A 10,000-nucleotide genomic window follows, 5' to 3' on the forward strand; every position below is an offset into this window, starting at 1 on the left:
AACGGTCTCGTTCTTTCTCTCCCGGTTCTAGCAGTTATGAACCTTGTCCGTCGGAGGATGATTTCGACTCCGTGCCTGTGAAAAGGACGAAGCCTGCTGCCGAAGATACGGGTGTTATTCGTCAGCCCCCCCCCCCCTTCGGGTCCGCAAGACCCAGCTGATGTTGCTAAATCCTTTATGTCTGTCATGCAGGAACAACTTTTGACTTTAGTACAAGCCTTTAGCCGCCCTCTCGCCCAGTCTGACAGACGTAAAGACGACTCGTTGCCGATTAAGAAGTCTGCTTCTAAGAGAGAGCGGAGTTCTTCTTTAAAGAGAACTTCTCCCTCTCTACGCCAGGATGAGGAATGTGTGCTTTCGCCAGGCGATACTTCTTCGCGATACCAGGGCGATACGTTTTCTCGTTCTCGATACCGGGACGATACCTTATCGAACGACGCTGCTTCTCGTTCTCGATACCAAGACGATACCGCCTCCCGTTCGCTTCGACACGACGATACCTCCTCTCGTTCGCTTCGCCACGACGATACCTCCTCTCGTTCGCTTCGCCACGACGATACCTCCTCTCGTTCACGACGCCACGACGATACCGACCCTAGTTCTCGACGCCACGACGATACCGCCTCTCGTTCACGACGCCACGACGATACCCGCCTCTCATTCTCGCCGCCACGACGATACCGCCTCTCATTCTCGCCGCCACGACGATACCGCCTCTCGCTCTCGACGACAGAACGACGCTGCCTCTCATTCTCGGTCCCAGGGCGATACCACCCTGCCTCTTCGGGACGATACTGCCTCTCGTTCCAAGGATTCTTCTAGCGAGGGACTCCAGGATGAAACCCGTCTTTTGCAGAATGGTGCCTTTGATTTGCCCTTGTCGGGTTCTAAGGATCCTTCTCTTTCGAAGGATATTGCAGATGTGGATCAGGCCCTCGAGGATGTTTCTGATGACGATGATAATCCTGCCGACGCTGTGGGAGGTTACAAAGTTCTCTCTCGCTCCCTTCTTGAACTTTTTGGAGAGGAATTCCAACCTGCTGCCCCTCAATCTCCTAAGTCCCAATTTAACAGAAAGAAGGCCAAGAAACAGTCGGCCTTCATCAAGATGAAGCTGTCTATCTCCGCAAGGAAGGCTCTCACGAAGATTGATGACTGGATGATGGAGCGGAGACAAACAGTTAAGACTTCCTTCTCGTTTCCACCAGCTCGTCTTGCTTCAAGAGCGGGTATGTGGTATGCAACTGGAGAACCTTTGGGTCTGGGAGTGCCGTCCTCCTCCAAGGGTGACTTCTCTGGTTTAGTGGACTCTGCTAGGAGGCATGCTCTCAACTCAGCCAAGGTCATGTGGTCAATGTCGGAGCTGGATCATCTCGTCAAAGGTATTTTTAGAGCCTTTGAGGTTTTTAGTTTCCTAGACTGGTCGCTTGGGACTCTCGCAAGGAAAACTGAACAGATGGATGGATCTAGGGACCTTACCAGCATTATGTCCTGTATGGATAAGGCCCTCAGAGATGGGGCGAATGAGTTGGCTGCTCTGTTCTCAGTTGGGGTCCTAAAGAAGAGAGCTCTGCTTTGCTCTTTTGCTTCTAGGTCTGTTACCAATGCTCAAAAGTCTGAGCTTCTTTACGCCCCCCTCTCTCAACATCTTTTTCCCGAGTCCCTGGTTAATGACATTACGCGTTCTCTGGCCCAAAAAGCCACCCAAGACCTTTTATCTCGTTCTGCTCGTAAGCCCTTTGCAGCCCCTCCTTCTTCTTTGAAACGGGAGGAAAGGAGATTCCAGCAGCCCTTTCGGGGCAGGACTACTTCAAGATCAGATTTTAGAGGGAGAAGGCAAGATTCAGGACCAAGATCTACCAGGGGTTCTTTCAGACCTCGCTCCAGGAAATGAAGTTCGTCTCCTCCAGACAGTAGGCGCAAGACTGTCAGGTTTTTGGCAGTCCTGGAAGAGGAGAGGGGCGGACACCTGGTCCCTCTCAGTCATCAAGGAAGGATACAAGATCCCCTTTCTGAAAAAACCTCCTCTCGCAGATGCTCCGCTGGCCTTAGTAGCCCGGTACTCAGTTCCTGGGAAACAGAAGGCTCTAGTAGACCTTGTCAACCAAATGCTAGACAAGGGGGCGATAGAACCGGTTCGGGATCTAGTCTCCCCAGGCTTTTACAATCGCCTGTTTCTGGTCCCCAAGAACTCGGGCGGATGGAGACCCGTCCTGGATGTCAGCGCTCTCAACGTATTTGTGGAGAAGACAAAGTTCTCCATGGAGACGACTCAGTCGGTGCTGGCGTCAGTACGTCCAGGGGACTGGATGGTGTCCCTCGACTTGCAGGACGCATATTTCCATGTCCCCATCCATCCGACTTCGAGGAAGTACCTGAGGTTTGTAATGGAGGGCTAGTGCTTCCAATTTAGAGCTCTTTGCTTCGGTCTCAGCACGGCTCCTCAAGTCTTCACCAGGGTAATGGCGAATGTGTCAGGTTGGCTGCATCAGGAAGGGATAAGGATATCCTTCTATCTGGACGATTGGCTGATTCGTTCACGATCGAGGGAGAAATGTCTGGAGGATTTACGGAAGACTTTTATGATGGCTCAGGATCTAGGCCTGGTCATCAACAGGGAGAAGTCTCAGATCAGACCGAATCAGACTATTCTCTATTTGGGGATAGTTCTGAATTCAGTTCTTTTTCGGGCTTCTCCCTCTCAGGAAAGACAGACCAAGTGTCTCGTAAAAGTCAGAACTTTCCTGGACAAGAAGAGATGCAGCGAAGGAGTGGATGAGTTTGCTGGGGACTCTATCCTCCCTCGAACTGTTTGTCTCTCTGGGGAGACTCCACCTAAGGCCTCTTCAGCACTTTCTTTCGAAGACATGGAACAGAAAGATGCAGGAAGACTCCTTTTCCTTCCCCATTCCAATAGAAGTCAAGACTCTTCTGAAGTGGTGGCTGGACCCAACCTTGTTAGGGGAAGGGATCTCCTTACACAAGAAGAACCCAGACCTAGTGTTGTTTTCAGACGCATCAGAGTCAGGCTGGGGGGCAACACTAGGAAGCAAGGAGGTCTCAGGCTATTGGGAAGGAATTCAGCTGGGATGGCACATCAACAACAAGGAGCTGATGGCCATTTTTCTGGGGCTAAAGGCCTTCAAGGACTTGGTGTCTGGGAAGGTTGTGGAGGTCAACTCAGACAACACCACAGCTCTTGCTTACATCAGGAAGCAAGGAGGGACTCACTCTCTGTCTCTCTTCGAGATAGCAAGAGAGCTCCTTCTTTGGACGAAGGAGAACAGGATAAGCCTGCTGACGAGGTTTGTTCAGGGACAGAAGAATGTGAGGGCGGACATGCTCAGCAGGAAAGGGCAGGTCCTTCCCACAGAATGGACCCTCAACCAACAGGTCTGTCAGAGTCTCTGGAGGCTGTGGGGGAGACCCCTCATCGATCTTTTCGCCTCCAATTTATCCAAGAGGATCCCCATCTATTGCTCCCTAGTTCCGGACAGAGAGGCAATAGCAGTAGACGCCTTTTTGATGGATTGGACGGGGATGGACACTTATGCTTTTCCCCCGTTCAAGATCATCAATCTGGTAGTCAGGAAATTCGCCCTCCTCGATTCGGGACGGATGATCCTGATAGCTCCGTTCTGGCCGATGAGGGAATGGTTCACGGAGGTGGTGGACTTGTTGATGGACTTTCCAAGAAGCCTCCCTGCAAGTCCAAATCTGCTCAGACAACCCCACTTCGAGAGATATCATCAAAACCCCCTCGCTCTCAATCTGACTGCCTTCAGACTATCGAGAAGCTCGTCAGATCGAGAGGCTTTTCAGCGCAAGCTGCGAAAGCTATCGCCAGAGCGAGGAGGGTCTCTTCGCAGAGGGTCTACCAGTCCAAGTGGGAGACTTTTAGGGCTTGGTGTAGGAAGCACAAGATTTCCTCATCCACTACCTCTGTGAGCCAGATTGCGGATATTTTTGTTGTACCTCAGACAGGACGCTAAGCTAGCTGTGTCCACTATCAAAGGGTACAAAAGTATGCTCTCTTCCGTCTGTCGGCATAGAGGCTTGGACTTGTCTCGCGACAAGGACTTACATGACCTCTTGAAGTCTTTTGAGACGACCAAGCAGACCCAGTTAAAGCCCCCTTCTTGGAACCTTGATGTGGTTCTTAAATTTCTGTGCACCAAGAGATTTGAGCCCATCTCACAGGCTCCCCTTAGGGAGGTTACCAAGAAGACCCTCTTTCTTTTGGCCTTAGCAACAGCTAAAAGAGTTAGTGAAGTCCATGCAATTGAAAAACAGGTAGGCTTCAATCTGAATGGGGCAGTTTGTGCCTTGAGATTAGACTTTCTCGCTAAGAACGAGAACCCTTCTAAGCCCTGGCCGACGACCTTTGAGGTTCCTAACTTGACCAACCTAGCGGGTCAAGAGCAAGAGAGGCTGCTCTGTCCAGTACGAGCCCTCAAGACCTACTTGTCTCGCACAAAAAGTGTGAGAGGCTCTTCTAGCTCCCTGTGGTGTTCTGTGAAAGATCCTCAAAAGCCCCTTTCCAAGAACGCTTTATCCTTTTTCCTGAGGGAAGTGATAAGAGAAGCGCATCTCTTGTGTGAGGAGGAACACTTCGGACTTTTAAAAGTGCAAGCTCACGAAGTGAGGGCCATTGCGACCTCGCTTGCTTACCGCAAGAACATGTCGCTCCGTCAAATTATGGATGCGACATTCTGGAGGAGCAACTCTGTGTTCGCCTCTCATTACCTCAGAGAGGTGAGGGTGGATTATGAGAAATGTTATACCTTGGGACCATACGTAGCTACGGCTTCTGTATTAGGCAAAGGAGTTACTACCTCCCCTCAACCTTAGTTTTGTTTACTTGTACATAGGTTGGTGTATTTTTTATTGGTTGTCTGAGGGCTTCGACTTGTGTACAGTCACCTCAGTCTAGTTAGATTATTTTTATCTACTTTGCAAATGTTAGGTGGTTGGTTTGGTAAAGTTGCGGTTTTTTATTTTGGGCAATAGGTAGTCCTGAAGTCTAGTCAGATTGTTGGTCTCACCCCGTTGACAGACTCGATTGAGTGTTTTTCAGCACTGCAGGTCACATCCTGGCTGACACTCCTAAGGGAAAGCGACTCAAGAGGCAGGAACCTTTGAAGTCAGCTACCTTAGCAGGTAAGGAATCAAGGTGTTTATTTATCCTACAACTTTTTTGGTTGTTTCCCCAACGATGTTACTGTCTATCACCCTCCTCCAAGTGTGTTAATCAGCTATGTATATATAACTGCCAGGTAAGTTCTATTCATAAAAATGGAGTTTTTATGATAAAACAAAGTTTTGTGAATACTTACCTGGCAGTTATATATACATTCGAAGGCCCACCCACCTCCCCTCAGGAGACAGGTCGGGCATAGATGAACTGAAGAACAGAAAACGGGAATGATTCCTCCTACCACCCTTTAACGGGTGTTACCACCCAACCACCACAAGGCGGTTGCCTAGTTTTAGAAAAATTCTGCCGAAATAGAGATAATTAGCTATGTATATATAACTGCCAGGTAAGTATTCACAAAACTTTGTTTTATCATAAAAACTCCATATTTTAAGAAGAGTAACATTAAAATAAATAACTCCTATATAAACTAAAAACTTCAACAAAACAGGAGGAAGAGAAATAAGAGAGAATAGTGTGCCTGAGTGTACCCTCAAGCAAGAGAACTCTAACCCAAAACAGTGGAAGACCATGGTTCAGAGGCTATGGCACTACCCAAGACTAGAGAACAACGGTTTGATTTTGAGTGTCCGTCTCCTAGAAGAGCTGCTTACCATGGCAAAAGAGTCTCTTCTACCCTTAACAGGAGGAAAGTAGCCACTGAACAATTACAGTGCAGCCTTTGGTGAAGAAGAATTTTTGGTAATCAGTGTTGTCAGGTGTATGAAGACAGAGGAGAATATGTAAAGAATAGGCCAGACTATTCGGTGTGTGTGTTGTGTACGCGAAAGGAAAATTACCGTAACCAGAGAGAAGGATCCAATGTAGTACTGTCTGGCCAGTCAAAAGACCCCATATCTCTCTAGCGGTAGTATTTCAACGCATGGCGTGTGCCCTGGCCAACCTACTACCTTTCAAAATTATAAAGCCCTGTCCACACGATCGAGCGTGCCCGACGAGCAAACAGTGATACCAGGCTACAATAGTTAGTGAAAATGAGGGTTGATGACGTCAGAAGCGGGAAAACTAAAGGCATGGATCTGCAACACTGTATGATGCCAGATCCCTATCTGTGATTTTCTCGCTTCTGGCGTCATTAACCCTCATTCTTACTAACTATTGTGGTCTGGTATCACTGTTTGCCCGTCGGGCATTCTCGAGCGTGTGGACAGGGCTTTAGACATATATCTTACTGGAATGCAGCAATCTCTCTCTCTCTCTCTCTCTCTCTCTCTCTCTCTCTCTCTCTCTCTCTCTCTCTCTCTCTCTCTCTCCTTGAGGATGTGTATGAATTATTAAAGTGCAAATGCCTGAAGTTGTTTCATGATTCTATATAAATATTTGAACTTTCGAGAGAATTTCTTCTTTTATATTAATGAAAGGAAATTACTATTAAATGAGATAGATGAATTTTTTAATCCCGTTACATAACTAGGACTCGGATAAGAAATATTTTAGACGAAAACCCAGAGGTTTTGGTTGAAGGTATGTCAAACAGAAATGCTAACAACTGATAGAATATGCAATGCTAGATTTCAGTGCAACCTAATGGAATATTAAAGAGGAGAAATTTAGAGATTTAGAATAAAATGTCGATAGTATAATTGATCGAACTACGATTTGTTTATATTTAGAGAGGAACTTTAATATTATTATTATTATTATTATTATTATTATTATTATTATCTCCGTCAACGAAGTTGGAAGGAGGTTATGTTTTCGCCCCTGTTTGTGTGTTTGTGTTTGTTTGCAAACAACTTCCTGGCCACAATTTTAATCGTACAGTAATGAAACTTGCTGGTATTAACTATTATGTGTAAAGCTGGAAATTATTAGATTTTGGAAGGTCAAGGTCACAGTTAAGCAAAATGTCCAATTCACGTAATCAGACATAATTTTGGACATCTTTGTCACAGAGACTTCAAACTTGGTTCATGTTTGAGTGTATGAAAATCCGTACCAATTAATACATGTTAAGGTCAAAGGTCAAGGTCAAGGTCGAGCAAAAGGTTGAGAAATAAGATGTCGCGGCGAAGGTCTTCGCTCTACTGAGTGCCCTTCTAGTTATTATTATTATTATTATTATAATTATTATTATTATTATTATTATTATTATTACAATAGACAATCGTTCTTGTGTTAATCTAAGGGAAATGTTAATCTATTATTTTCTTTAAGTCTTTTGTATCTCCTTACATAATTGCTCTCCTTGATAAAATAGTTTTAGATATACGGTGTCTTTTTCTGAAATGCTTGTAAAAGTCTTTTGTAGCATCTTGAATATCTTCATACCTATTAAAGGTAGTAGGTTGGCCAGGGCACCAGCTGCCCGTTGAGATACTACCGCTAGAGAGTTATGGGGTCCTTTGACTGGCCAGACATTACTACATTGGATCCTTCTTTCGGGTTACGGTTCACTTTCCCTTTGCCTACACATACACCGAATAGTCTGGCCTATTCTTTACAGATTCTCCTCTCTCCTCATACACCTGACAACACTGATTATCAAAAAATTCTTCTTTGCCCAAGGGGTTAACTACTGCACTGTAATTGTTCAGTGGCTACTTTCACTTGGTAAGGGTAGAAGAGACTCTTTAGCTATGGTCAGCAGCTCTACTAGGAGAAGGACACTCCAAAATCAAACCATTGTTCTCTAGTCTTGGGTAGTGCCATAACCTCTGTACCATGGTCTTCCACTGTCTTGGGTTAGAGATCTCTTTCTTGAGGGTACACTCTGGCACACTATTCTATCTTATTTCTCTTCCTCTGGTTTTGTTAAAGATTTTATAGTTTATTTAAGAAATATTTATTTCAATGTTGTTACTGTTCGTAAGATATTTTATTTGTCCATGTTTCGTTTCCTCACTGCGCTATTTTCCCTGTTGGAGCCCCTGGGCATATAGCGTTCTGGTTTTCCAACTATGGTTGTAGCTTAGCAAGTAATGATAATAATAATAACAAGCACTGTAAGAAAAGAGACCGTTTAAAACTACCTTATCAAGGAGATTTATTATTATTATTATTATTATTATTATCAGTGTTGTTATTATTAATATTGTTGTTGATGCTGCTGTTGCTGTTGTTTTCACCTAATTTCATAAGTGGAAACCAGACTTACGACTCCGGAGAGAGAGAGAGAGAGAGAGAGAGAGAGAGAGAGAGATTGAGAGAGAGAGAGAGAGAGAGAGAGAGAGAGAGAGAGAGAGAGAGAGAGAGAGAGAGAGAGTACAGTAATGATAGATTAGGTTAATATAAAGAATAAGATGACCTAAAGGCCACCGATTGATAAACCAGAACAAGAAACTCTAACCCAAGAGAGTCGAATGCCTTAGTACAGAAGCTATGGTACTGTCCAAGGCTAAAAAACGCTGGTTTGAGAGCTGATTACCATTTATAGAGAATATTAGCACCAAGACCCAGACATACATGGCTGAGGACTATAAAGCGTGAAGTAGATGATGATGAATGGAGAAATATTGATCTAAAAGGTCAAGATAGAGATGACTGGTGAAATCTAACTGAGGCCATTTGCGTCAATAGGCGTAGGAGGAGATGATGATGATGATGATTTCTAAATATGAAAAGGCTCACTGAACAGTTACATTATCAAACAAATTATGTGTACGAGGTGGTTGTTAGGTGCTAACAGAGAGGAGAGGTGAATGCAATTATAGTTTATTCAACAGATAAGGAGCTTGTATTTGAGTAGTTGAGAGCTAGAATGTCACAAAAATTTAAACAAACAAAAACTTGCAATGATAAGCTTAAACAGGTTTTTTTTTATTAATGCGGGAGAGAACGAGAGATATAAAGGAATAAAGGTTTAAAGGTTTAATGGCTGGTCATGAATGGCAAAGGCAAGGGACAGTGACATTGCCCTAGCTAGCTGGACAATGCCCTAGAGACTGGCCATATTACTTATGATCAGCGCCCAAGCCCCTCACCACCCAAGCTATGACAAGGGAGGGCCAGGCAACGGTTACTGATGACTCAGCAGATAGACTTATAGGCTCCCCCAAACCCCCCATCCTTAGATAACAAGGATGGAGAGGTTGCAGCGATCAAAGGAACTAACTAGTTAGAACGGGACTCAAACCCCAGTCTGGCAATCACCAGGTAAAGATGCTACACTAGGCCGTCATTCCATTGTATGAGAGTGTATGAAACACTTGCAGCACAGGTGTGTGTGTAAGGTGTATTTAGCTTAGTGTGTTCGTGTTTATATGGACGAGAATATATAATGGTTAAGCTAGATCATCGATGTAGCAGTAAGCCAAGAAAAAATCCATACATGAAGAAGGCCGCACATAATGCTTGTTCCTATATGACTCCAGAGGTAAACATTAATAATTTTGGATTGAAAAATAACTTTGTTAATCCGGGGTCACACATCAGCGATTCAAGTCCCGTGCATTCTATGTCAAAATTTTTCTTATTGCGACTCCATAACTCCACATCGCATTACTAGCGATCAAATCGCCATCAATCGCGGTGAATCGTAACTGAATCGTCTAACTTGACGACGTGCGGCAAGGGTCCGCGGTCTGAGGTCGCCATTAGGCTAAATCAAGTTTTGTTCTTATATTTCTCTCTGTTTTCATTAAATTAATTGCTACTGAACAGTAGAAATTTACTTTTTCTTAGAACCTCAATATCAACATAATTTTTACTTTTCATGAATCATACTCGTTTCGAGAGAAGTATCAGAAATAGATTATCATCAACCTAATTTAAAAAGTAGTTAATTCCATGACAATGATTTACCTGTAATTGGGTTAAGAGTAAAGTGAGATGGACTCTTCA

At 44.6% G+C, this 10,000-nt stretch overlaps 1 pseudogene; it reads left to right on the forward strand.

Moving 5' to 3' along the window:
- Positions 1–10,000, forward strand: part of LOC137621863 (uncharacterized) — a 72,380-nt pseudogene that overhangs the window by 35,093 nt on the left and 27,287 nt on the right.

The sequence above is a fragment of the Palaemon carinicauda genome, chromosome 28 (genome assembly GCF_036898095.1).
Source record: "Palaemon carinicauda isolate YSFRI2023 chromosome 28, ASM3689809v2, whole genome shotgun sequence".
NCBI classification, from domain to species: Eukaryota; Metazoa; Arthropoda; class Malacostraca; order Decapoda; family Palaemonidae; genus Palaemon; species Palaemon carinicauda.